Source organism: Scyliorhinus torazame, chromosome 1, assembly GCF_047496885.1.
Source record: "Scyliorhinus torazame isolate Kashiwa2021f chromosome 1, sScyTor2.1, whole genome shotgun sequence".
Lineage (NCBI taxonomy): Eukaryota > Metazoa > Chordata > Chondrichthyes > Carcharhiniformes > Scyliorhinidae > Scyliorhinus > Scyliorhinus torazame.
This window is the reverse complement of record NC_092707.1, coordinates 160,509,300-160,531,239: the sequence shown is the minus strand read 5'-3', so window position 1 is coordinate 160,531,239 and position 21,940 is coordinate 160,509,300. Positions and strand designations below refer to the sequence as shown.

Genomic DNA, 21,940 nt, shown 5'->3' with positions numbered 1-21,940 from the left:
TACGCAGAGGGTAGTGGGTGCCTGGAACACGCTACCAGAGGAGGTGGTGGAAGCTGGGACGATAGTGGCACTTAAGGGGCATCTTGACAAATTCATGAATAGGATGGGAATAGAGGGATACGGACCCAGGAAGTGTAGAAGATTGTAGTTTAGTCGGGCAGCATGGTCGGCACAGGCTTGGAGGGCCGAAGGGCCTGTTCCTGTGCTGTACATTTCTTTGTTCTTTGTTCTTTGTGTCTGCGTGGGTTTCCTCTGGGTGCTCCGGTTTCCTCCCACTGTCCAAAGATGTGCAGGTTAGGTGGATTGTCCATGATAAATTGCCCTTAGTGTCCAAAATTGCCCTTAGTGTTAGGTGGGGTTACTGGGTTATGGGGATAGGGTGGAGTTGTAGACCTTGGGTAGGATGCTCTTTCCAAGAGCCGGTGCAGGCTCGATGGGCCGAATGGCCTGCTTCTGCACTGTAAATTCTATGAAAGCTATCACTCTCTGTTAACCGTCCTCCAAAGTTCCGCACTACACAAATAATTATCCACACTCCATGTCCCACACAGTAGTTCACACATTCCCAATTTGCTAACATTTCTGTCATTGTGTCCCCTTAAGCAGCTTCACCCCATCCCCTTCCCCCACCTTTGACCCTCCTTTGTAACAGATTCCATAAAGTCCTGCACATTCATGGCTACAATTTCAGTCACTGCCCCCGTCTCATCTCTCACCTCTGCTTAGCGTTTGTTTGCTTTCACCTGACGCATTTCAACAGCAATAACCTGCATTTATATAGCACCTTTAACACATCTTATATAGCACCTCTAAAATGCCAAGATGTCTCACAGGAGTATTATCAAACAGAATTTGGCACAGAGGCAGAAAGAGAGGGCAGGCGACCAAGAAATCATTTTTCAGGAGTTTCTTAAAGGAGGAAAGCAAAGCAGACTGGATTTGAGAAGCTAGGAACCGAGGGCCTAGGCAGCTGAAAACACGGTGCCAATGGTGGAGGAATTAAAATCAGAAATGCTTAAAGAGGCCAGAATTCGAAGAGCACAGGTAACTCGGAAGGGTGTGGGACTGGAGGAGGTTGCAGAGATTGGGAGCGGGTGAGGCCATGTGTGTGTGTTGGGGGGAGGGTTGAAAACACCAAAGCGACCTTTAAAATGGAGACACCGGTGGACTTGAAACCAATGCAAATCAGCGGGCTCAGAGAATGAAGGGACTTGGTGCAATTTAGATTGTGGGCAGCACAGTTTTGTAGAAGCTTAAACAAATGGGGGATGTCAGGAAGAATATTGGAATAGTTGACTCTAGGTGCACGGTTCTCCAGCAAAATTTCTAAGTGTGCTAAGTGAGCGGGAATTGCCACGAGTTTCCCGGTGCTCGGCCCAGCGAGGCCAGCAACGCTATTCAATGTTAATTGGTCCACTTAACGAGGCCTCACGGGCTTCCAAGCCCAAGTGCTGGCTCGCCAGCTGATTCGCTGGGACCGTGCTGGCCAGTCCCCCCCGCTAATAAGGTTGAGCAGCACTTAAGCTGCACTTGGTCAGCCAAACCCAGCCAGCTCGCAACAATGGGACCCAGGAGACCGGCCTCAAGATTCGGAGACACTGACCTGGGGAGGCTCCTGAATGGGGTAGAGGCCAGGAGGGATGTCCTGTTCCCCCGAGGGTCCTGGAGGTTGTGCCACAAGGCAGCCAGTGCTGCCTGGGATGAGGTGGCGGCAGCTGTCAGCTCAGGGAGTGTGACCAGGAGGACTGACCCCCAGTGTCGGAAAAAGGCCAACGACCTACATTGGGCTGCACGAGTGAGTAGACACCAATGTCCCACTCCCCCATCCCCCCCAAGGGAGTGCCTACAGGCGACCCCAAACTCTCCCTCCATCCCAACCCTATCTCCACCCCTCTCCCCCTTCAATCCCCAGAGCTCCCAGAGGATGCCCGCCACCGACATCGATGGCCATGGGACGAGGTAAGCAGCTGGCTGCCTCCACCTCAGATGTACATCCTGGGGAGACACTTAGACGTGGTGGTAGAGCTTGGAGGGCAAAGCCAATTGAGCATCACTGAGGGCACCAGGGGAGGGGGGGGGGGGTAGGTAGGGGATGAGGGGTGGGTGGTGAGAGTGTGGGGTGGGGTGAGGGGAGGCTGCACCATTGGGAGGGTGGGAACATATATTGAACAATATACACCCTGTGGGAAGCTTCTGTCACTTTCTTCCACAATGCATCACCACGTGCAGGTGATGGCTGTCAGCGGGCACTCAACAGACAGGCCAGGGTTTGGCATAGATTGAGGAACATCGGCTTTCATTTCTCAGTGGGTATCATCACCCCCCTGTCCTCGACACTGACCCGCTGACGGTGCCGACACAGTCCCAGCACCCTGGAGCGATGTGACACATACCCTGGGAGGGTGGGAAATGAGGGTGGTGGGTAGGTAAGGATGTGACAATGGATCAGACCACGTGCTAAGTGAATTTGGCAAGGATGAGGCCTCCCGGGACCTCCTGGCTTGCCGGACCCTCGCCGCTGCCGCCTGTCCTGCAGCCTCAGGCTCAGCCTCAGATACCTCCCCGGCCTCATCTTCCAGCCCATGCTGGTCCGACACCTCCTCGTCATCCTCGTCCCCATACACCCTCCCCCTCCTCTGAGCTGGCAACATATTCCACGTCACCAAGCTCGAGTTTGTCGCCCCACTGCTGTCTGAGGTTATGGAGGACACAGCAGACCACAACGAAGCGGGCGACCCTCCGGGCGGTGTACTGGAGTGCACCACTGGAGCGGTTGAGGCATCAGACGGCATCTTGAGGAGTCGGATGCACTGCTTAATGACAGCCCAGGTGACTGCATGGGCCTCGTTGTACTGGGTCTCCATTTTGGTCCCCGGCCTCCGTATTGGCGTCATTAGCCAGGTCCTCAGCGGATATCCCTTATCCCCAAGAGCCAGCCCGCCCATTTTGGGTGCTCCTCGAAGAGGGCTGGGATGACCGACTGCCCCAGGATGTAGCTGTCATGCACACTCCCCGGGAAGCGGGCACACGTGCATGATCTCCATGTGGTAGTCGCACACGAGCTGTATGTTGAGCGAGTGGAACCCCTTTTGGTTAACATTGGGCACCCCCAGATGGCCAGGTGAGCGCAGGGCAACATGCGTGGCATCTATGGCTCCCTGGCCAAGGGGCACCCCAGTGATGGCGGAGAAACCTGCTACCCGGGCATCTTGTTGAGCCTGATCCATGTCACAAACGATGTAGTCTTCAGCCAGGACATACAGGGCATTCGTGACCAGCCGGATGCACCTGTGGGCTGTGGCCTGTGAGACATCACATAGGTCCCCACTCGAAACCTCGAATGATCTCGTGGCATAAATGTTCAGGGCTGTAGTGACCTTGATGGTCACCGGGAGCGCGTGTCCTCCTCCCCCATATGATGCCACGTCCATGAGGATATGGCACAGGTGCTGCACCGTCTCCTTGTTGAGGCGGAGCCTCCTGCAGCATGTGCTGACCGTCATTTGTTCGAATTTGTTCTTTGAATGACCAGCGGCGCCAATACACCCTGGGCCGTCGCGGGACTCCCCCTCTGGGTCCCTCCCTAGCCTGATGGGCGGCCGAGTCCTCAGGGTCTGGGGCGGGATCCGGCAAATGGGCCGCTGCCTCGAGCATCTGCGGACGCTGCTGCTGCCGCCTTCTCCGGTATCTGGGCACATCGCGTAGCACCAGCACCATGAGAGCAACTTTTGCATCCAACCTCCATGCCATAGTGTTCAATATCTGTAAGGCATTGGGAGAGGGTGTTAGACTGACAAACAGTGATGGCACCCACCCCGGGACTCTCCATTCCCCCATTGATCCCCCCCCCTCCCCCGCCCTCACCACCCTACCAGGAACGCCCTCCTCACACTCCAGGCAGCTGCACCAGACCCTGTACCCCAGACACCCGCTCACAACATCAACCGGACCGGGTGCAGTACCCCTTCCCATGGCACTCAACCACCCTCCAGATGTGGACATGTCCCCTGAAGCTGTGTCCCATTTCCTGGGTGTTTGGATGTTGGCTGCTGCGTGTGTGGTGTTGCCTCCCACAGTGTTCAGATATACTGTCCAGGCATCACGGTCTGGTTGGGATGCCAGGCAATGACTTCAACATTCTACATGGCCCGCCCACCCACAGGAATCCACTTGGGTTGTGTGAAGTGCTCACTTAACCATGATTGCCAATTCCCTATCAGCAATAGCCTTCAGCTGAACGGCCAGAGGCCTTAACAGTTGGTGGGGGCTATGGGTGGTCCGGGAGCAGATGGACAGGGACAAGGGCTGCCCCCGGAATGGGTACACATGATCCAGGAGTTGGTATGGTGGTACAGCAAGCGGTTGCCCCCTCAGCACCTACCCCAACCTCCCATGGCGGCCCAACCCTGAGGAGGGTCCCCCTAACCCCAGCCGAGGGTCTCTCATCCCCCACCAAGCACAGGGGCAGCAAGCACAGCACCCCCAGTCTCTTTGCCTGTGAGCAAAGATGGCTACTCACCTCCTCAGCTTCCCACAGAAGCCCTTCCGCAAGGGCCCTCCTGCCCCAGAACTCCCAGAAGTTGCCCACCAGATGCATCGAAAGCTGTGGGAAGCAGCTGGCTGCCTCCAGCTCTGATGTGCATCCTGGGGACACACCTAGATGTAATGGTAGAGCTCGGAGGGCAAAGCACATCGAGGATCACTGGGGGCACCGGGGGAGGGGGCCACATCCTAAGTTAATCAGGCAAGCATGAGGACCTCCCTGGCCCTTTGAGCTTGCCAGACCCTCGCCACTGCCACCTGTCCTGCAGCCTCCGGCTGGTTCTGCGGTTCCTCCCTGGGCTGAGTCCTCCAGCCCCTGCTGGTCCAGCACTGTCTCCTCATCCTCATCCGCGGAGGTGGTCACAACCTCCAGCCCGTCGCCCTGCTGCTGTGTGAGTTTGTGGAGTGCACAGCAGACCTCCACAAAGAGGACGACCCTCCGGGCGGTGGACTGGAGTGCAACCATTGGAACGGTCGGAATTGCAACTTGAGTCTGAAGCACCGCTCAATGACAGCCCGGGTGGGCACACTTTGGTCTCCGTCCTCCATACTGGCGTCATTAGCTTGGTCCTCAGCGGATACACCTTATACCCCAGGAGTCAGCCGCCCATCCTGGGGTGCTCCTCGAAGAGGCCAGGGATGGCCGACTGCCCCAGGGCGTAGCACTCCCCGTGCACACTCCCCGTGAAGCTTGCACACACCTGCATGATCCTCATCTGGTGGTCGCACACGAGTTAGATGTTCAGGGAGTGGAACTCCTTTCTGTTAACATAGGGCTCTCCCAGATGGCCCGGTGAGCGCAGGGCAACATGTGTGGCATCTATTACCTCCTGGACCTGGGGCATCTCAGTGACGGAGAAGCCTGCTGCCGGGGCATCTTGCTGGGCTTGGTTCATGTCAAAGATGATGTAGTTTTCCACCCGGGCAAACAGGGTCCCAGAAGCCTGACCACACCGGTGGGCTGTGGCATGTGAGATGCCACACAGGTCCCCACTCAAGCCCTGGAATGATCCTGAGGCACAAAAGTTCAGAGCTGCAGTGACCTTGACGGCCACCGGGAGCGGGTGTCCTCCTCCTCCATGTGGTGCCAAGTCTGTGAGGACATGGCACAGGTGCCGCACCGTTTCCTTGTTGAGGCAGAGTTGCGCTGTCCTTCATCTATTTGAATGACCAGCGACACCTGTACACCCTGGGCTGTCGTGGGTCTCCTCCTCTGGTTCCCTCCCTGACCTGGTGGGCAGACTGGTCTTCAGGGTGTGGGGCGGGGTCCAGCACATGGGCCGCTGTCACGAGCATCTGCAGACGCTGCTGCTGCTGCCGTCTCCGGCGTCTGGCTGCCCGACATCACTAGGGCAAGTTCTGGGTCCAAAATCATTGCCATGGAGTTCAATATCTGTGCGGCATTGGGAGAGGGTATTAGACTGACAGAAACAGTGGCTTTCACCATGGGGCCCTCCATTCCCCCATTGATCCCCCCCTCCCCCCATAGCTGGAATACCTTGCCCATGCACACTCGGCAGTAGGGTTCCTCCTCACTGGGCCCCAGACCCTGTACCCCGGATACCTGCTCATAACGCCACCTGGACTGGGCGCTGGGCCCCTCCCCATGGCACTCACCCACTCTCCGGCCATGGACACGTCCCAGATGCTGTGTCCCATCCCCGTGCTGCTGCATGCTTTGTTGCCTCCCACAGTGTTCATGCACAGTGTCCAGGCAACACAGTCTGATTGGGATGCTAGGCAATGACTCCCACAGGCTACATGTCCCGCCCACCCACAGGGATCCACTTGGCTTGTGTGAAGTGTTCACTTAACCACAATTGGGTGGCATACTGGCACAGTGGTTAGCACTGCTGCCTCATTACCCCAGGGAGCTGGGTTCAACTCCAGCCTCAGGTGACTGTCTGTGTGGAGTTTGCACTTTCTCCTCCTGTCTGCATGGGTTTCCTCCGGGTGCTCCGGTTTCCTCTCACAGTCCACAGTTGTGCAGGTTAGGTGGATTGGCCATTCTAAATTGTACCTTAGTGTCTTAAAGGTTATATGGGGTTACTGGGTTACAGGATAGGGTGAAGGCGTGGGCTTAAGTAAGGTGCTCTTTCCAAGAGCTGGTGCAGACCCGATGGGTCGAATGGCCTCCTTCTGCATTGTAAATTGTATGATTGCCAATTCCCTTTTAGCAATAACCTCAGACGCACGGCGAGAGGCCTCGGCAGTCGGTGGGGGTTATGGGTGGTCAGTGGGGCAGACCGGCAGGGTTGTCCCCGTAATGGGTACACACGATCCGGGGGTTGTCATAGTTGTGCCCTGTACGGTAGCCCCCCAGTTGCACCCCCAGAGCCTCCCCCCACGCTCCCATAGCAGCCCACCCCTGTGGAGGGTCCCCCACTCTGCTGAGCACTGGGACGGCAAGCCCAGCGCCCCCGGGCTCTTCGCCTGCGAGCTAAGATGATTACTCACCTCCTTGGCTCCTCACAGAAACCCTTCCGCCAGGTTCACGTTTTTAAAAAGAAGTACTAATCAGGGCCAGCGTGAACACCTGCTGGAGAGACCAATGAATCACGGGAGACTGTTGGATCTGGAGTGGCTCCCGTTAATTTTATGAACATAGGGCTTAAGTAGTGACAATTGGTTTCTCAGCACGCTACAGTGAGGTCCCGATTTCCCCTACGGGAGTGGGTGGTTGCATCGCAAACTGCTTGGCGCCTGGCGCGGTCCTCGTTTTCGGCCTCTCCTGCTATTCACCGGCCTCGTTCGCTCGAGTGAGAGCGCAACGAGGCCGGAGAATCGCGCCCGTATTTGCAGTGATTTGTTGCTTGTGAACTGTGACCCCTGGAGTTAAGTCGGTTGAACAGCAACTAATCTTGCCCCACCCCAAAACTGAATTTTCTTTACTTCGTCAGTTTTTCTTCAGGGCAGGAAGTTTGCTGAGTTTTCCAAGCCAGCTGCAGATTTTTTTAAAAAGCATTCCATGGTTGTTCAGACTTTAAATCAGCACAAGGCAAAGGGCACAAGGATTCCCTCCCTGTAATAATTGGGTTGCAGTGAAGAGAATAATGACAACAGGAAATGTTGTAGTGAATGGAAAAAGTAGGCAGCACTGACTGCAGAGCTTCCTCTTACATCACAGACCAAATAAGGTTCAGTGAAGTAACTTTACTATCAAACCGTGTCAGTATCTTGTTGTCATGTTTCTACCTCATGGACTGCTGTACCGTGCAGAGCTGCAAAGACAGAATCGAGATAGCAGAGTAGGGGGGGATTCAGGATGATTCCTCCCAGAGGACAGCCACACCGCACACACACAGGTACAACAACTTGTCTTTTTTTCGCCGTTGAATTACTTCACTTCAGTGACCAGTGGGTGGGTGGGTCAGACTGCAAGGCAGTTTTATCTGTTCTATTTCTTTCTCTCTCTCTCTCTCTCTTTCTCCCTCATGTGTAAATGTCATGATGTGAATGCACCGTGACAGTCAGTTAGACCCGAGATCAATGCATTAAAATCTGCTCTAAAGTACTGTAGAAGCGTGACGGTGTGTAAACATTAACACAACTGTTTCCGCATTGAGAACAGATCTCTATTTCAGCCTGTTCCTGTAAGTAGTAAAACTGGTAGTTAATGTGCAATTTTCTCATTTGACTTGCAGGCAAAGCTGCCTCCCAGCTGAATAAACTTCTCAGTGTTTCCTTAACATTCGTTGCTTAGGAGCTGGAAGGCTTTTCTTCCTGGGCTGAAATTTCTTCCCGTTAAAGCTGTGAGGAGCTTTGAACATGACAAATGTCAGAGCAGAATGGGTACTCTGTACAATGAGTGTGTCGGCGGTTCCACGTTTTAAAACCACAATGTCTTTGAATAAAGAGCATGACTTTTTAAATAATCAATGGAGGGCAAATATGAATGATCTGGGGTTATAAAAGAACAATGGTTTTTTAACACTTGTGTCAACTTGTTCACAGTTCAGCCCCATTCTATTTCTTTCTATACTTCATATTGTGAAGGCTGTGGAATATTAACCATTATTGCTGGGTTACAATAGGCTGACATGCTGTCTGATTCTGTAACTATCTCATTATACTTTGGAATTTCTGAGTTTGATTCTGCTTCAGTTATTTTGGCCTACGTGCTTCATTTGGTTCTATTTTTTAATGGAATTTTGTTGCTTTCAATGTAATTTAAAAAAAATTAACCCCCCCCCGCCCCAAGTCAGCATATGCTTTTAAGCGAAAGTTCTGGGTTTCCGGCACTAACCTTTCAAAGTGCCTTGGGTGTTTTCCCACCAGCTGTTTTATTTCACGTTAAGTTCACAAAACCCTTGTGTCTGATTCCCTGAGCAAATCTACAATACCCCAATTATACAAACAAGATTCAATATCGTGAGTCTTTCCAGGAATGTTTGAGGGTGGGATGTTGCTGCTGGGGGTGGAAGGGGGTTGCTCTGGACCAGGGTGTGGGACAGGAAATTTTAGCGAGCAAGAATAAAAAGGCTTGGTAAATTAACATTTCCTTTTTTTCAATTCTTCACATCTGTGTGTTCCGGTTCATGAAATGCAAATGCATATTTGCATAGAGTTGTGCAGAGTCTGGACGGGTTTTCTGTGTGTGAAAATCAGTTAGTCGCAGCGTTATTTGAATGTGTGTGTGTGTAACAATATAATGTACTTACGGACATATATATGTTGCATTAAGTCTACAACACAGAAGTAAGCCTTTCAGCGAACTGATCTAAGCTACCATTTATGCTCCACATGAATTTCCTCCCACCTTTCTTTAACCTTATCAGTGTAATCTTCTATGCCTCGCTCATGTGTTTAGTTAGCTTCCCCTTAAATACATCTATTCACTTCAACCTCAGGTAGCACATTCCTTGTAGTCACTCTCTGGGTAAAGACGCTTCTCCTGAATTCCTGACTGGATTTATCAATGACAATCTCGTATTAATGCTCCCTTATTCTGCTCTCCCCCACCCCCCCCCAAAAATGAAAACACTTTCTCCAATTCTAACCGACCAAACCCTTTCATGGTCTCAAAGACCTCCATCAGTTTTCCTGTCAGCCTTACCTTTTCCAGAGAAAAATGCCCCAAGCTTGTTTAATCTTTTGTGATCCTGATAACTTCTTTGGACTGGCCTCAGCCTTGTAAATATATTTTGCCCCTTTTCCAATGTCTCTGTATGTGCATGTATTTGTGTATGTACATGTTTACATGTGTGCATAGATCTTCATCGGTGGAATCCTCCCAAGCCCCTGTAAGTGGGTCCAATTGTGGCCAAGATGGAGAATTCGACGGGAGGCCCAAAAATCGGTTTTATGCCAGTGTGACTTTCCCACAGCACCTTCCCTTGCTGCTTCCAATAGTGAACCAGGAAATCCGCTGGGGGCAGGCACGAACCCGCATCCCGCTAGGCCCAAGCACTATTCTCCGTGGTGCAGCGCAAAAATGTTTGGAATAGCGTAGCGTTCAGATGTCAGGATTCACCTGAACAATGCTGGGGGTTGCCTCCAGTGTTTAGGTTGAAGGCCGCCAAACCCGCCCCGGAACACCACAGCAGTGGGGGGGGGGTTAGAGGGGGCAGGGGTGCGTCCACAGGTGGAGCTTCCAGATTTGGTTTCCTGGTGGGAATTCAACTTCCAGACTCAGAATGTTCCTGGAGATCAACCTGCTTTCTCCGGAGGTTCACCTTCATTTTCAGATGGTCCACCTTCTTTCTTCACTCGTGGGTCAGTGATGTCAGATGCCTTTTCAATATGGCACTCGGATAAGGTGGCGGACTAGGCGCCATCAGGCCTGAACACTGCACGCCCCCCCCCCCCCCCCTCCCCCACCCCCGCCTCACCCCACCCCATGGGATACAGTGGAAAACACCCGGTTGCATCATTGACAAGGTCGGAGCAGGAAGATTTGCCATGTTTTCCTGCTGGCCTCCACAGCGGAAAACACTGTACGTTCTCGCCCCCACCATGGGAGTTAATCCCAGATGGGAGAATGCAAGCCAGTGTCTGCATGTATATGAAATGGGTGTAAGGGCAATGTTTTCCACTCTCTGTTACTCTTGACAGCAAATAACATCTGTTCTCTGCGGGTGCTGTAACTCTTGCAGTTCATTCAGGAACCATACTGCAAGCTGCCCTGTGGAATTATATTGAGCTGGGCAGTACAGTATTGGTTCTGTGGGGTGAATTTTAACCACCAGGAATGTTTTAGGGGATCTTTATTTTTGCCAGCCAGCCAAAACACCACAAGAGGATTCAATTCAATAATTAGGAAATTATGCTGGTCTGGCATAGCTGAGGGCTTTCAGTTCCTATTGTCTGAGGTAGCTGTGAGCAAGTTACAGGAGTGCCAAGGGAGAAGGATTGGCAGCAGTTGCAAAAATAGAAAAAAACTTGTCAAGAAAGGAAAAACTGTCACACTTTAAGGACAACAATTGCAGTTTTAAGAAAGAGACAAGTAAGAGATGGCGTTCACGCCAGTTTTCTACCTCACTCTGACAGTTGCGAATGCGGATGATGTCACATGTAGGGCTGTTCTCTGTTGTCAATCTAGCAATGTCAGAAGGTCTCCCTCGTTAAGCCTCTTTCTGATGCTGTTGCTTACCCGACCTCGGAGCTTGCCAGTGGGAGGGGACAACTTGCTCAGGGTGAGAAACCATCCACTGAGACACCTCTTACTTTGAGGCTCCTGTCACATCGCGGATGCTGAATACAATCTTGAACTGAGGAAGTCTCGCTGAAAGAATCAAGATCCACAAACCCAGTACGTTAGGCTCCCGCAGTTCCATCTGCAATTACATATTCCGAATAAAGATCGGTTTCCTCAGTCACCAGAGAAATTATTGAAAAAGAATGTATTAATATTCCGGCTATCTTTTTCCATATCAAAGGACAAACAAGAAGAGACCCTAATAAAAAAGAACATCTAAACCTCTCCTTGTGAATCAGTAAATACAGGAACACCTTGGGCTGGATTCTCCATCGGCAGGTTCCTCTGTTTCGCCGTCAGCGCACTCATAGATTTCCCGACGGCGTGGGGTGTGCACAATGGGAAACCCCATTGACTGGCTGCCGTGACGGAGAGTCCCACTGCTGGCGTGTGCGTGCCACACCAGAAAATGGGAGCGGCAGGACGGAGAAACCCGCCCCTTTTTTTTAAATTAACATCCATTCTTGGGACCTGGGTGTCACAAGGAGACAGCATCTTGCCCTTATCTGAGCTGCATATCCAATCTTAATGGATGAGCTTTGAGACTGAGTCTCAGCAGGGTTTTCAACCGTAAGAGCCTGCCTTCAGCCGATACCGACTCTTGTCCAAGTAAACTCTACAGTGCAATCAGTACGTACCCATACGTACGTTTACACATGAGTTTGTGTTTCCTAAAATTGCACAAGGGGTCTTCTCATCAGCTGAGCAAGCTTATACAATGAACCCATAGAGACTGGAGGGTCCAAAGGTTGATTCCTGGGCCTGCCTTGAGTTAGCTGCTCTCAACTGGGTCGGGATTGACCCACTTGGTCTGAGTGTGTCCTCCACTCCCCCCCCCAACCTAGTTCCCCACATCTCTCCTCCATCTGCCTCTAAGCAAATGTAATTCCAAGTTCTAGGCTTCCATCCCTAACTATCCTCCACTCTGGAGTTCCAGCCATGGAGGTTGAATGAGAACAGGACTGGGCTCACTAAGGTTTAAATACCTGGCCAATGCTGTCAGAACTTGCAGTATGTGAGTAATGTGCATTAGGGCGCGACACACGGTGGTGCCTTGTACTTGTAGAGCAGTGGCCCAATAAAGAGTCATCCCTTTCAGAAGACAGAGGTAAGAGGAGAAAATGGCCAAGAAAAACATATGCAAAGTTCATTGCTACTCCTCCCACCGATGAAACCCTACCCCCCAGCCCTGATGTAGTTTGCCAACTGTGACTGTACATACTCTTGGAAGTTTCCTCACATGACCTCCTAGTTCCAATTATTGCCATGCACCTGCCATTGGTTCCCCAGTATGTCCATCTTCACAAAGCTCCGCCAATTGAATTGCTAATTGGAAGATCATCAGTCTCTTAATTGCCCGAATGACTAATGTTGGACTGTCAGTCTTACCGACCTTTTAACAAGTCTCCAAATGTTTATATCTAATAAATTAAAAACATTCAAAGAAAGTTTAAAAAAATATTATCAACAGATTTTATAATTCCCTTGTGACTTTTTCCTCCCTGGGTGTTGCTCACTGCGATGTCCTGGAGATTAATTATTAATTCCTGCAGCCTCCTGGACAACCCTGGAGGTTTGGCAACCCTACCCGTGTGCTCTATTTCTCATACAATGTTTCAGATGGAGGTGCCTCCCCCACCTCACCTTACGGATTTGCAGGCATGATTCAGACCTGAAGCCGAATCATTTGTATTAAATTTGTCAAGATCAAAGAAAGCCCCAAATTTCTTCATAGTGATGCAACTTGACAACTAGCCAAAGAAGGAGCTATTAGAAGTGAAGCATCTTGGGAGGGAATTCCAGAATGGGAGCCTAAGCAGCTAAGATATGAACACCAACTGCAGGGCAGTTGAGAAAGGTTTGATGTTTAAGGAAGGGGAAACAAGAGAGTTTTGGGGTGGGTTGACGTGCTGGCGATTATTACAGTCTCTGCCCACACATGAAGAAAGATATTTCCAGTAAGGCTCAACTCTGGTTCAGCTGACCCCAACAATGGTTCGCTCTAAGTTACATGGATGTGCAGCCATGCAGCGAACCAGAAGGTGATGCACTAGGAGAAAAGCTGGTTGTGCACAAGCAGTGGTCCGTTTAAGATACATAAACATGCGACAGTCATAAAGGGACTGTGCAGCGAAATAAATAGGCGACACACAGCCAGGGAGAATCATAACAAGCCTTGACCATAACCTCACATGAAGGTCATGATGTGAGCTCTTGATTGCTTGGGTAAAACATTGCTGTTTCAAGGGGAAAATCCTGACTTTGAGCAGCAACAGATCATCTGGCAAAATTCCTTGTAGGAAATCTAGTAGTCACCCGCAAGGGAGGGCAGGGAATGATGGAGCGACCAATTAAAAATGGGCCATAAGAAAAAGGCCTTGTAATCAAACGTTTGAATGATGGATATTGGCAAGAAAAGATTAGAATGGAATGCATTCTTCGGATAGTGTATGGAGTGAGCCATTGGCATATTCAATGGCAGGAATGGTACAGGGTTGAGTGTACAGGATTGTCTATAGTCTCAGCTTTTGGTTTGTGGCATTCTAACATATTTGTATGAGTGTGGGTCAATAGTTCAGTCGAGCTCGCTATAGTCAGTAAATTTTCGATGCATGAAGAGACATGATTAGCACTGGAACACTGTTTGTAACTTCTTGTTACAGCAACAATACAAGCGTCCTGCCGCCTTCTAGGAAAGCAGCAGGATTGCGAAAGGTTCCTGTCAAAATCCTTTTTTTAAAGCAACTGTAAAGTTGTATCTTGCCTTGGCTATAATAACTGGGTGTTGCCCGATATCGAGTTGTGAAACCACAGTTTTTTTTGCCAGTGCGTGTCTGAATTGCACTCTCTTCCACCCCTTGCTTTCTCAGTGCCTCTGTTTTCTTTCCGAGTGAGCTAGTGGGATGTTCCTGTCTGTGGAATCTCCGTGGATTACATCAGTAACTGCTCCCTGGTCATTCTGGCAGAAAGCCCACTTACTTGTGCAATGCGCTGAGGAATTCCTCCAGAGCCAGTTCTCTCACCCCACCCCCCCAGATGACCTCGCCATGAAAAGAACGAATTGCCCCAAGGCCTCAACTCAGCCCCAAAAAATGAGATTTGAGCTTGAGATGAGACAGTGACAAGTCTGAGCTCCTGCAGGCGGCAGATTTAGTAACGGCAGCACTCAGGATGGTTCTTAATTTCTGCCGTGACATTTTTTTTAACGATGGCACATGTTGAAAAGTTAGCACTTAATTTTTCAGCCCCATTTAGCCTTGCAGCCTTCCTGAAAGATTGCAACAGATTCTCACTGCACTGTTGACTTTGTTAATAGCTCAGGGTTTCCTATTTTCTATGATACAACTTCATTGTAGAAAGGTTGTCTGAGGGCAGAAGGCGGGGAGGAGAGAGATACCACAGTGACAAAGTAGGGGATGTCGACTAGGTTTGTATTCCCTTGAGTATAGAAGATTTTGAGGTTTTTTAATTGAGATGCTTAAAATGATTAAAGGACTTGATAAAGTAGAAACTATTTCCTTTGGTGATGGGACGGAGTCCAAAAACACAGGGGCATAACCTTAGATTTGGAGCGAGGCCATTCAGGGGTGATTTCAGGAAACACTTCCTCACACACGAGTTAGTGAAAATCCGGAATTTCCCATGAAAAGCTGTTGAAGCCGAGGGTCAGTTGGAATTTTTCAAACTGAGATTGATGGATTTTTGTTAATCAAGGATTCCAAGGGATGTGAAACGAAACCGGGGAAATGTGGTTAAGCTGAAAATTAGCAATGATCTAATTGACTGGATAGGCTCAAGGGATTGAATGGCCTTCTCTTGTTTCTCGATCGCTGCTCCCATTTATAGTGCCACTGAAGATTAGTTCTAGTCCAGCTAATTCATCATGTTGGCCAGAATCAGACCAGTAGCTTCCCACTGGCAGGTAAATCAGAATACTAGACATCCCCTGGTGTATCTCGCTCTGATTAAAAGAAAGGGGCGGCACGGTGGTACAGTGGTTAGCACTGCTGCCTCACAGCTCCAGAGTCCTGGGTTGAATTCCGGCCTCGGTGACTGTCTGTATGGTGTTTCCATTTTCTCCCCGTGTCTGCGTGGGTTTCCTCCGGGTGCTCCAGTTTCCTCCCACTGTCCAAAGATGTGTAGGTTTGGTGGATTGGCCATGCTAAATTGCCCCTTAGTGTCCAAAAGGTTAGATGGGGTAACTGGGTTACACGGATAGGGTGGAGGTGTAGGCATAAGTAGTGTGCATTTTCCAAGGGCCAGTGCAGACTTGATGGACCGAATGGCCTCCTTCTACACTGATGATTCTATGATTCTAGAAATCTGGTTCCAAAGTAACAATGGACGAGGTCTGGAGGTGTCTCCACTGCCTGTCATGCTCACCTGGGGAACACCAAACATTCAAGATCACCAAAGCAGTGTCCGCTAGAATCAGCCGGGTAGTTTTCTCACGCTCCTAACGTATTCCATTGTCAGGGCTGAAGTAAGAAGAGGATGTTGACAAGGTCACCATTGGCTAATATAAGAGAGTTAAAAGTATCGGGATTGTACCTCAAGCAATAGATTAATATTTTTGCTGGAGGCCCTCAGTAGAAGGCCAGGTCAATCCAGACACTTTTTTTTCCCTTTCCAAAGCACATCAATCAATTTGTTGCAGAGATCCAGCATTTCCTGACTAGCAGATGTTAATGGTCTGCATTTTGCCACTGAGTAGTCGTCAGGTTGTGTAACTCTTTGACAGTGGGCAGGATTTCGACCCCACCCCGCCCCGTGTTTTTCAGCGGCGGAGGCGGTCCCGGCGTTATCAACGGATTTCCCGTTGACAGCACACCTCGTCGCCTGGAAACCCATGCGCCGATGTGAACAGCCGGTAAATACCGCCCCAAATCTCAGTTAATAGTAATAATAATAATAATAATCACTTAGTGTCACAAGTAGGCTTCAGTGAAGTTACTGTGAAAAGCCCCTAGTCGTACTCGCCTGTTCGGGGAGGCCAGTACGGGAATTGAACCCACGCTGCTGCCTTGTCCTGCATTACAAGCCAGCGGTTTAGCCCACTGTGCTAAACCAGCCCCAGATGTTGGAATATTAGTCCAGAAATACCTCGATTTAACAATTCCCATCCTTGTGTTGAAGTCACTCCATTGCCTCTTCCGTCTGATTTTTGGAACCTCCTCCAGCCCGACAAACCTTTCCGTCCTGTGTGCTCCTCCAATTCAGGTCCCTTGTGCACCCCCGATCCCTCAGTTGTCCTGAGCGCTAAGCTGTGGAATTCCCTCCCTACATCTCACCAGCTTGCCACCACTCGCTCCTCCTTTAGAATATTCATAAAAAACCTATGGTCACCAGCCCTCACATCCTCTTGTGGCTCAGTGTCAAATTTTGTTTGCTAACACACCTTAGAAATTTGAGGATACTTGGTCATTTTGTTCCATTTAAGGTGCTTTAAAAATCCAAGTGGTGGATAAATGCCTTTTCTAAATGGGTTACCACATTTGTTGTGATGCCATCAGCAATATTTATAGACTGTAGAGCGTAACATCTTAGATTCAGCGTTGGAAGAATAAAGCAGCAGGTGAATCCTTCGCTTTTAAACTAAAGGTGGAAAGCAGACAGTCCATTAATGACAACCAAACACATGCATCTGAATGGAAAATAAATGACACCCCAGTTTGAACTCCTGACTTTATCTTGGTTAAGCTGCAGTAAACCTATTCTAAATTGTTCTGTTTGTTTTTAAGTGTATTTTTCTCCTTGCTCAACTCTGTCCCGCACACTGTTTGAGGCTGTGCGCTTGCGCAAATATTCCCGACCCAACAACCAGAAGGGCAGTGAAAACAGCTGAATTATTTATTTGAAGTCACAAAAACAGATTCTGACACAGGACAATTCTGAGTGAGAAGCAGTCAGTGCAGGTCAGGGTCGCGTGGCAGGAAATGTAGTAGACAGGAGCCTCAGTATCCCAGCCTGCACTCCCTGGTAGAGCCCAAAGCAGAAACCATCCTTATGCAGAAGCAGGCTTTCATCATACATGAAAAAAACTTCAAGTCACCCATGATGAGCCCATGTGTCAGCCATGCCTCAGTGGGTAGCACTCTCGCTGATGAGTCAGAAGCTCTTGGGCAGTGCTGCACTGTAGGAGATGTCCACTGTTGGATGAGACGTTAAGCGCACAATTTCACTAAATGAGAACAAAGTCCTATAGTGAGCTTATTTAGCCACATTTTTCCAGGCGCCCACAGCGCCAAGAAACATGAGGCTATAAAACGCAAGTGTTTGATAAGAGGCCTCAACGGGGAACATGCGGCCGAGGCCGCACATAGCCCTGTATTGTACACTGAGGAGCTCCGCTCGCAGGAACTCCTCAGTTTAGCGAGAGGTTGGGATGCCCGAAGCAACCACCACCCTCCCCCCAGCCCCAACGCACTGTGGGAGGGTCTCCACCCCTCCCCTTGCACCCTCCACCCACACAGGGCAACACCCAGCCCAATCACACCCATGCAAAAAAAGCCAGCATGGCACCTTGGCAGTGCCAACCTGGCACCCTGGCAGTGCCCCGTCAACTGACAATGACAGCTAGGTAGTGCCAGGCTGGCACCCAGGTGCCACTGCCAGGGTGCTAGGCCTGAGGTGTCAGGGTGGCACCAGCAGAGCCAGGGTGCCATCCTGCCCAAAAAGCCTGCACCTGGGGGACTCCAATTCCCTGGGAGACCCCCACGAGCGCCGTTCCATCTGGTCCCCATTTGAGGAGACCAGTACGGACCAACGCTCACCCGAGGTCTCCAAGGCAAAGAGGATAGATCCCACGCTTTGGGTATCTCGGGAATCTGTACATTAAAGTGAAACTAGCTGTCTTGCTTTAATATGCAGCTTTGCTAAAAAGTGATCCCAACCACAATGTGTGCAATTCACATCGCAATGTCTTGCGAGATTGCGTTACATCTCGGGAGGCATTGCGAGCCAGGTAGATTCTGGGAGTGGGGTCTCCCAGCTTTTAACGGCCATGCTGCGCCACGGCAAGCTGCTTTTCAGGCGCAGTGTGGCTGTAAAATCGTGCTCTAAGTGTCAGGCTGATGTAAATGAATCCGTGATGCTACCAAACAGAAGAACTGGTGATTTCTCCCCAATATGCTGGCCAGCCAGCATCACGAAAAACCAATGATCTGGTCATTATCATATTGCTGCCTGTTGTAGCTTCACTGGGCACTAAACAACTGCCTCATGTTCCCACATCAGAACAGTGACTACACTTCAAAAAATACTTCCTAGGTTGGAAAGTCCCTTCCTTGGGCGGCACGGTGGCACAGTGGTTGGCACTGCTGCCTCACAGCACCAGGGACCCAAATTCGATTCCGGTCTTGGGTGACTGTGTGCAGTTTGCACGTTCTCCCCGTGTCTTCGTGGGTTTCCTCCGGGTGCTTAAGCTTCCCCCCACAGTCCAAAGATGTGCATGTGAGGTGGATTGGCCATGCTAAATTGCCTCTTAGTGTCCAAAGGTTAAGTGGGATTAAAGGGATAGAGTGAGGTAGTGGGCCTAGGTAGTTTTTTTCCCCAGAGTGCCAGTGCAGACTCGATGGGCCAAATGGCCTCCTTCTGCACTGTAATGATTCTATGATTCTAAAGTGGTACAGCGACATCCTGACATTGTGGAAGGTGCTATATGAATGCACGTCTTTATGATGCACAGAGATAAAGGGTAGTTTTGCTCAGGCCAATTCTATGCTGTCCACTGTATCACTGACGTGTCCTTGGGTCATGTCCGTGCCACCACATTTAACTTTGGATGGGGACACAATCCTGTCCATGTCCCATAAGAACTGGCTGCTCTAAGCTTTAGGTGCTAGAGTATCATTCGACTTGGCACAGACTTTCATCATTAGTTATTCGCTGAGAACCTGGGGCGAGATTCTCCGACCCCCCGCCGGGTCGGAGAATCGCCGTGGCCGGGCGTGAATCCCGCCCCCGCCGGTTGCCGAATTCTCCGGCACCGGAGATTCGGCGGGGGCGGGAATCGCACCGCGTCGGTTGGCGGGCCCCCCCCGCGATTCTCCGGCCCGGATGGGCCGAAGTCCCGCTGCTAGAATGCCTGTCCCGCCTGCGTTGATTGAACCACCTAACTTACCGGCGGGACAAGGCGGCGTGGGCGGGCTCCGGGGTCCTGGGGGGGGCACGGGGTGATCTGGCCCCGGGGGGTGCACCCAGGGTGGCCTGGCCCACGATCGGGGCCCACCGATCCGCGGGCGGGCTTGTGCCGTGGGGGCACTCTTTTCCTTCCGCCTTCGCCACGGTCTCCATCATGGCGGAGGCGGAAGAGACTCCCTCCACAGCGCATGCGCTGGAATGCCGTCAGCGGCCGCTAACGCTCCCGCACATGCGCCGCCCGGCAATGTCATTTCTGCGCCAGCTGGCGGAGCACCAAAGGCCATTTCCGGCAGCTGGCGGGGCGGAAATCAGTCCGGCGCGGGCCTAGCCTCTCAAGGTTAGGGCTCGGCCCCCCAAGGTGCAGAGGTAACCGCACCTTTGGGGCGGCGCGATGCCGGACTGATTTGCGCCGTTTTTGGCACCGGTCGGCGGACATTGCGCCGATACTGGAGAATTTCGCCCCTGATGTATTTTAACAGGAGCTGAGTTGAATGGTCTTGGTCATGTACAATATCCTTCAAATCAAAGGCAGGAGTGCGGCCAGTTTAGTTCACTTGGCTAGACAGCTGGTTCGTGATGCAGAGTGAGGCCAACAGCATGGGTTCAATTCCTGTACCGGCTGAGGTTGTTCATGAAGGTCTTGCCTTCTCAACCTCGCCTGAGGTTAAATCCCTCAAAGGGAAAAGCAGTCATCTGGGACTATGGTGACTTTGCTTTTTAGCGTAAGTAAGCACCTTTCAGCGAGATGGGGGACACATATCACAGCTTGAGTCATTACTGAATGGGGGTGGAAGGTTGGTTGGGGTTTAACTTGGAAGGGCACTAATCAAAACTGGATTATGTTTGTGATCTTTCTCTGCAGTCTCTTACTATCGTCTAGTGAAGGTGCAGTAAGTGAGCTCCCCACTCTAAATGAGGGGTTGTGTGGCAGAGATGTAGCATTGAGTAACTCACAGGTCTGGAAAAATACTCCCATGACGTGCAGCTGTTGTTGTTTGGTGTCTCTAACTGATCTCAGGTGGGGTTTGTGTAATCAGAACAAATGTGAGCCAAGGTTGGGGAGGGGTGATCGAGCCATTGGGTCCGTCAGGCAGGAGAGAGACAGTGATAGGATGCTGTTTGTTTTCCAACCACATCCCAGGCTGGCTAGAGCCCTTCTCTTTACATTGTAATTAATACCCAACACTGAAATAAATCCCCAGGCTCATGCAGCTTTAAAGATTGCTTTTGTACACCACCTCTCACAACCTCAGGGCGTCACAAAGTACATTACAGCCAATGGAGTACCTCAAGGTTTTGGCACTCTTTTATGTAGAAAATGTGACAGCTAATTTTACATCGCAAGATCCCTAAATATTATTATCGCAATCACAAGACCAACTTTTCTTTTGGTGGTTGGGAGGAGAGGAGAGGAGAGAGAACTGGGACCAGAACACCGGGAAGAACTCCCCTGGTTTCTTAAAATGTTGCCATGGGATCATTTACTCCCAGCTGAAAGGACAGATACAACTTAGGTTAAACGCCTTGCCCGAAAGACAGCAGGTCTGACAGAGCAGCGTCCCTCGGGCGTGCATAGGGAGTGTCAGCCTAAAGTATGTTCCTGGAATGCGACTTGACCCCATGACCATTTGATTCAAGATGCAAGCATGCTACTCAATGAGACACAGCTGACAACTGTCAGTTAGTCCCACCCCTCCACCACCCCTCCTAACATTCCTGCCACTCTATTCCCCATGGCACTTCAACTTTACCCTTTTTATTACAATTTCCTCACCAAGCAACTATTGAATGTATTCACTCCACTTTTTCTGTACTCATTCTCCTCTTGTATTTTGTTCAGTGTCACATCTTTCCTTGCGGGCTTTTCAAGCTGTTAACCAAAGCCCTGCAGGGGAGATGCTGGAGGAGGAGTGATGCTCGTTTCCACTCTGTCAAGGTGGCAGTGCTTGTGTTTTTCCGTGTGGACGTTTTTCTTTAATTCACAAACTCGTGAAGACCCGACTGTTTGCGGAGAAGCAGAGCGGTTCTGGTTTCAAACTATAATGATAGCTTCTATTTTGGCCAACAAAGTTTGGTTTAGCCATCATAGAAATTTCAGTTGTTGTTTCATTTCTTGTGCAGACAAGTAGCAACAATCAAAAAGGCACAGGGAAAGAAGTGATATTCAGTCCCTATTTAATAAGGACACGGAAGTCCACATTGAGTAATAGTAAGAACAAAGTTTTATTTACAAACGGTGTATATATACTTCCCGGGAGACCCCTACCGGGTACCTGATTGGTCAGTGCCTTACCGGCCGACCTTATCTACACTGGGTAATTGAGGTACCTCGCCAACCATATATACACTGGGTAATTGAGGTACCTCGCCGATCTTATGTACACTGGGTAATTGAGGTACCTCGCCAACGATATGTACACTGGGTAATTGAGATACCCGCCGACCTTATATACAATGGGTAATTGAGGTACCTCGCCGACCTTATATACACTGGGTAATTGAGGTACCTCGCCGACCTTATATACACTGGGTAATTGAGGTACCTCGCCGACCTTATAT

General features: G+C 50.5%; 1 protein-coding gene across 4 annotated transcripts in view; it reads left to right on the top strand.

Moving 5' to 3' along the window:
- LOC140415761 (transcription factor HIVEP3-like) overlaps positions 1–21,940 on the top strand; it is a 624,924-nt gene that overhangs the window by 447,957 nt on the left and 155,027 nt on the right. Inside the window, exon 1 of one of the 4 annotated variants that reach the window (XM_072501084.1) lies at positions 7,738–7,847. The exons of the other annotated variants lie outside the window; for them this stretch is intronic. The gene's annotated coding sequence lies outside the window, so the exon portion shown is untranslated. Of the gene's footprint in view, positions 1–7,737; positions 7,848–21,940 lie in introns of those variants that run through there. 4 annotated transcript variants of the gene reach the window in all.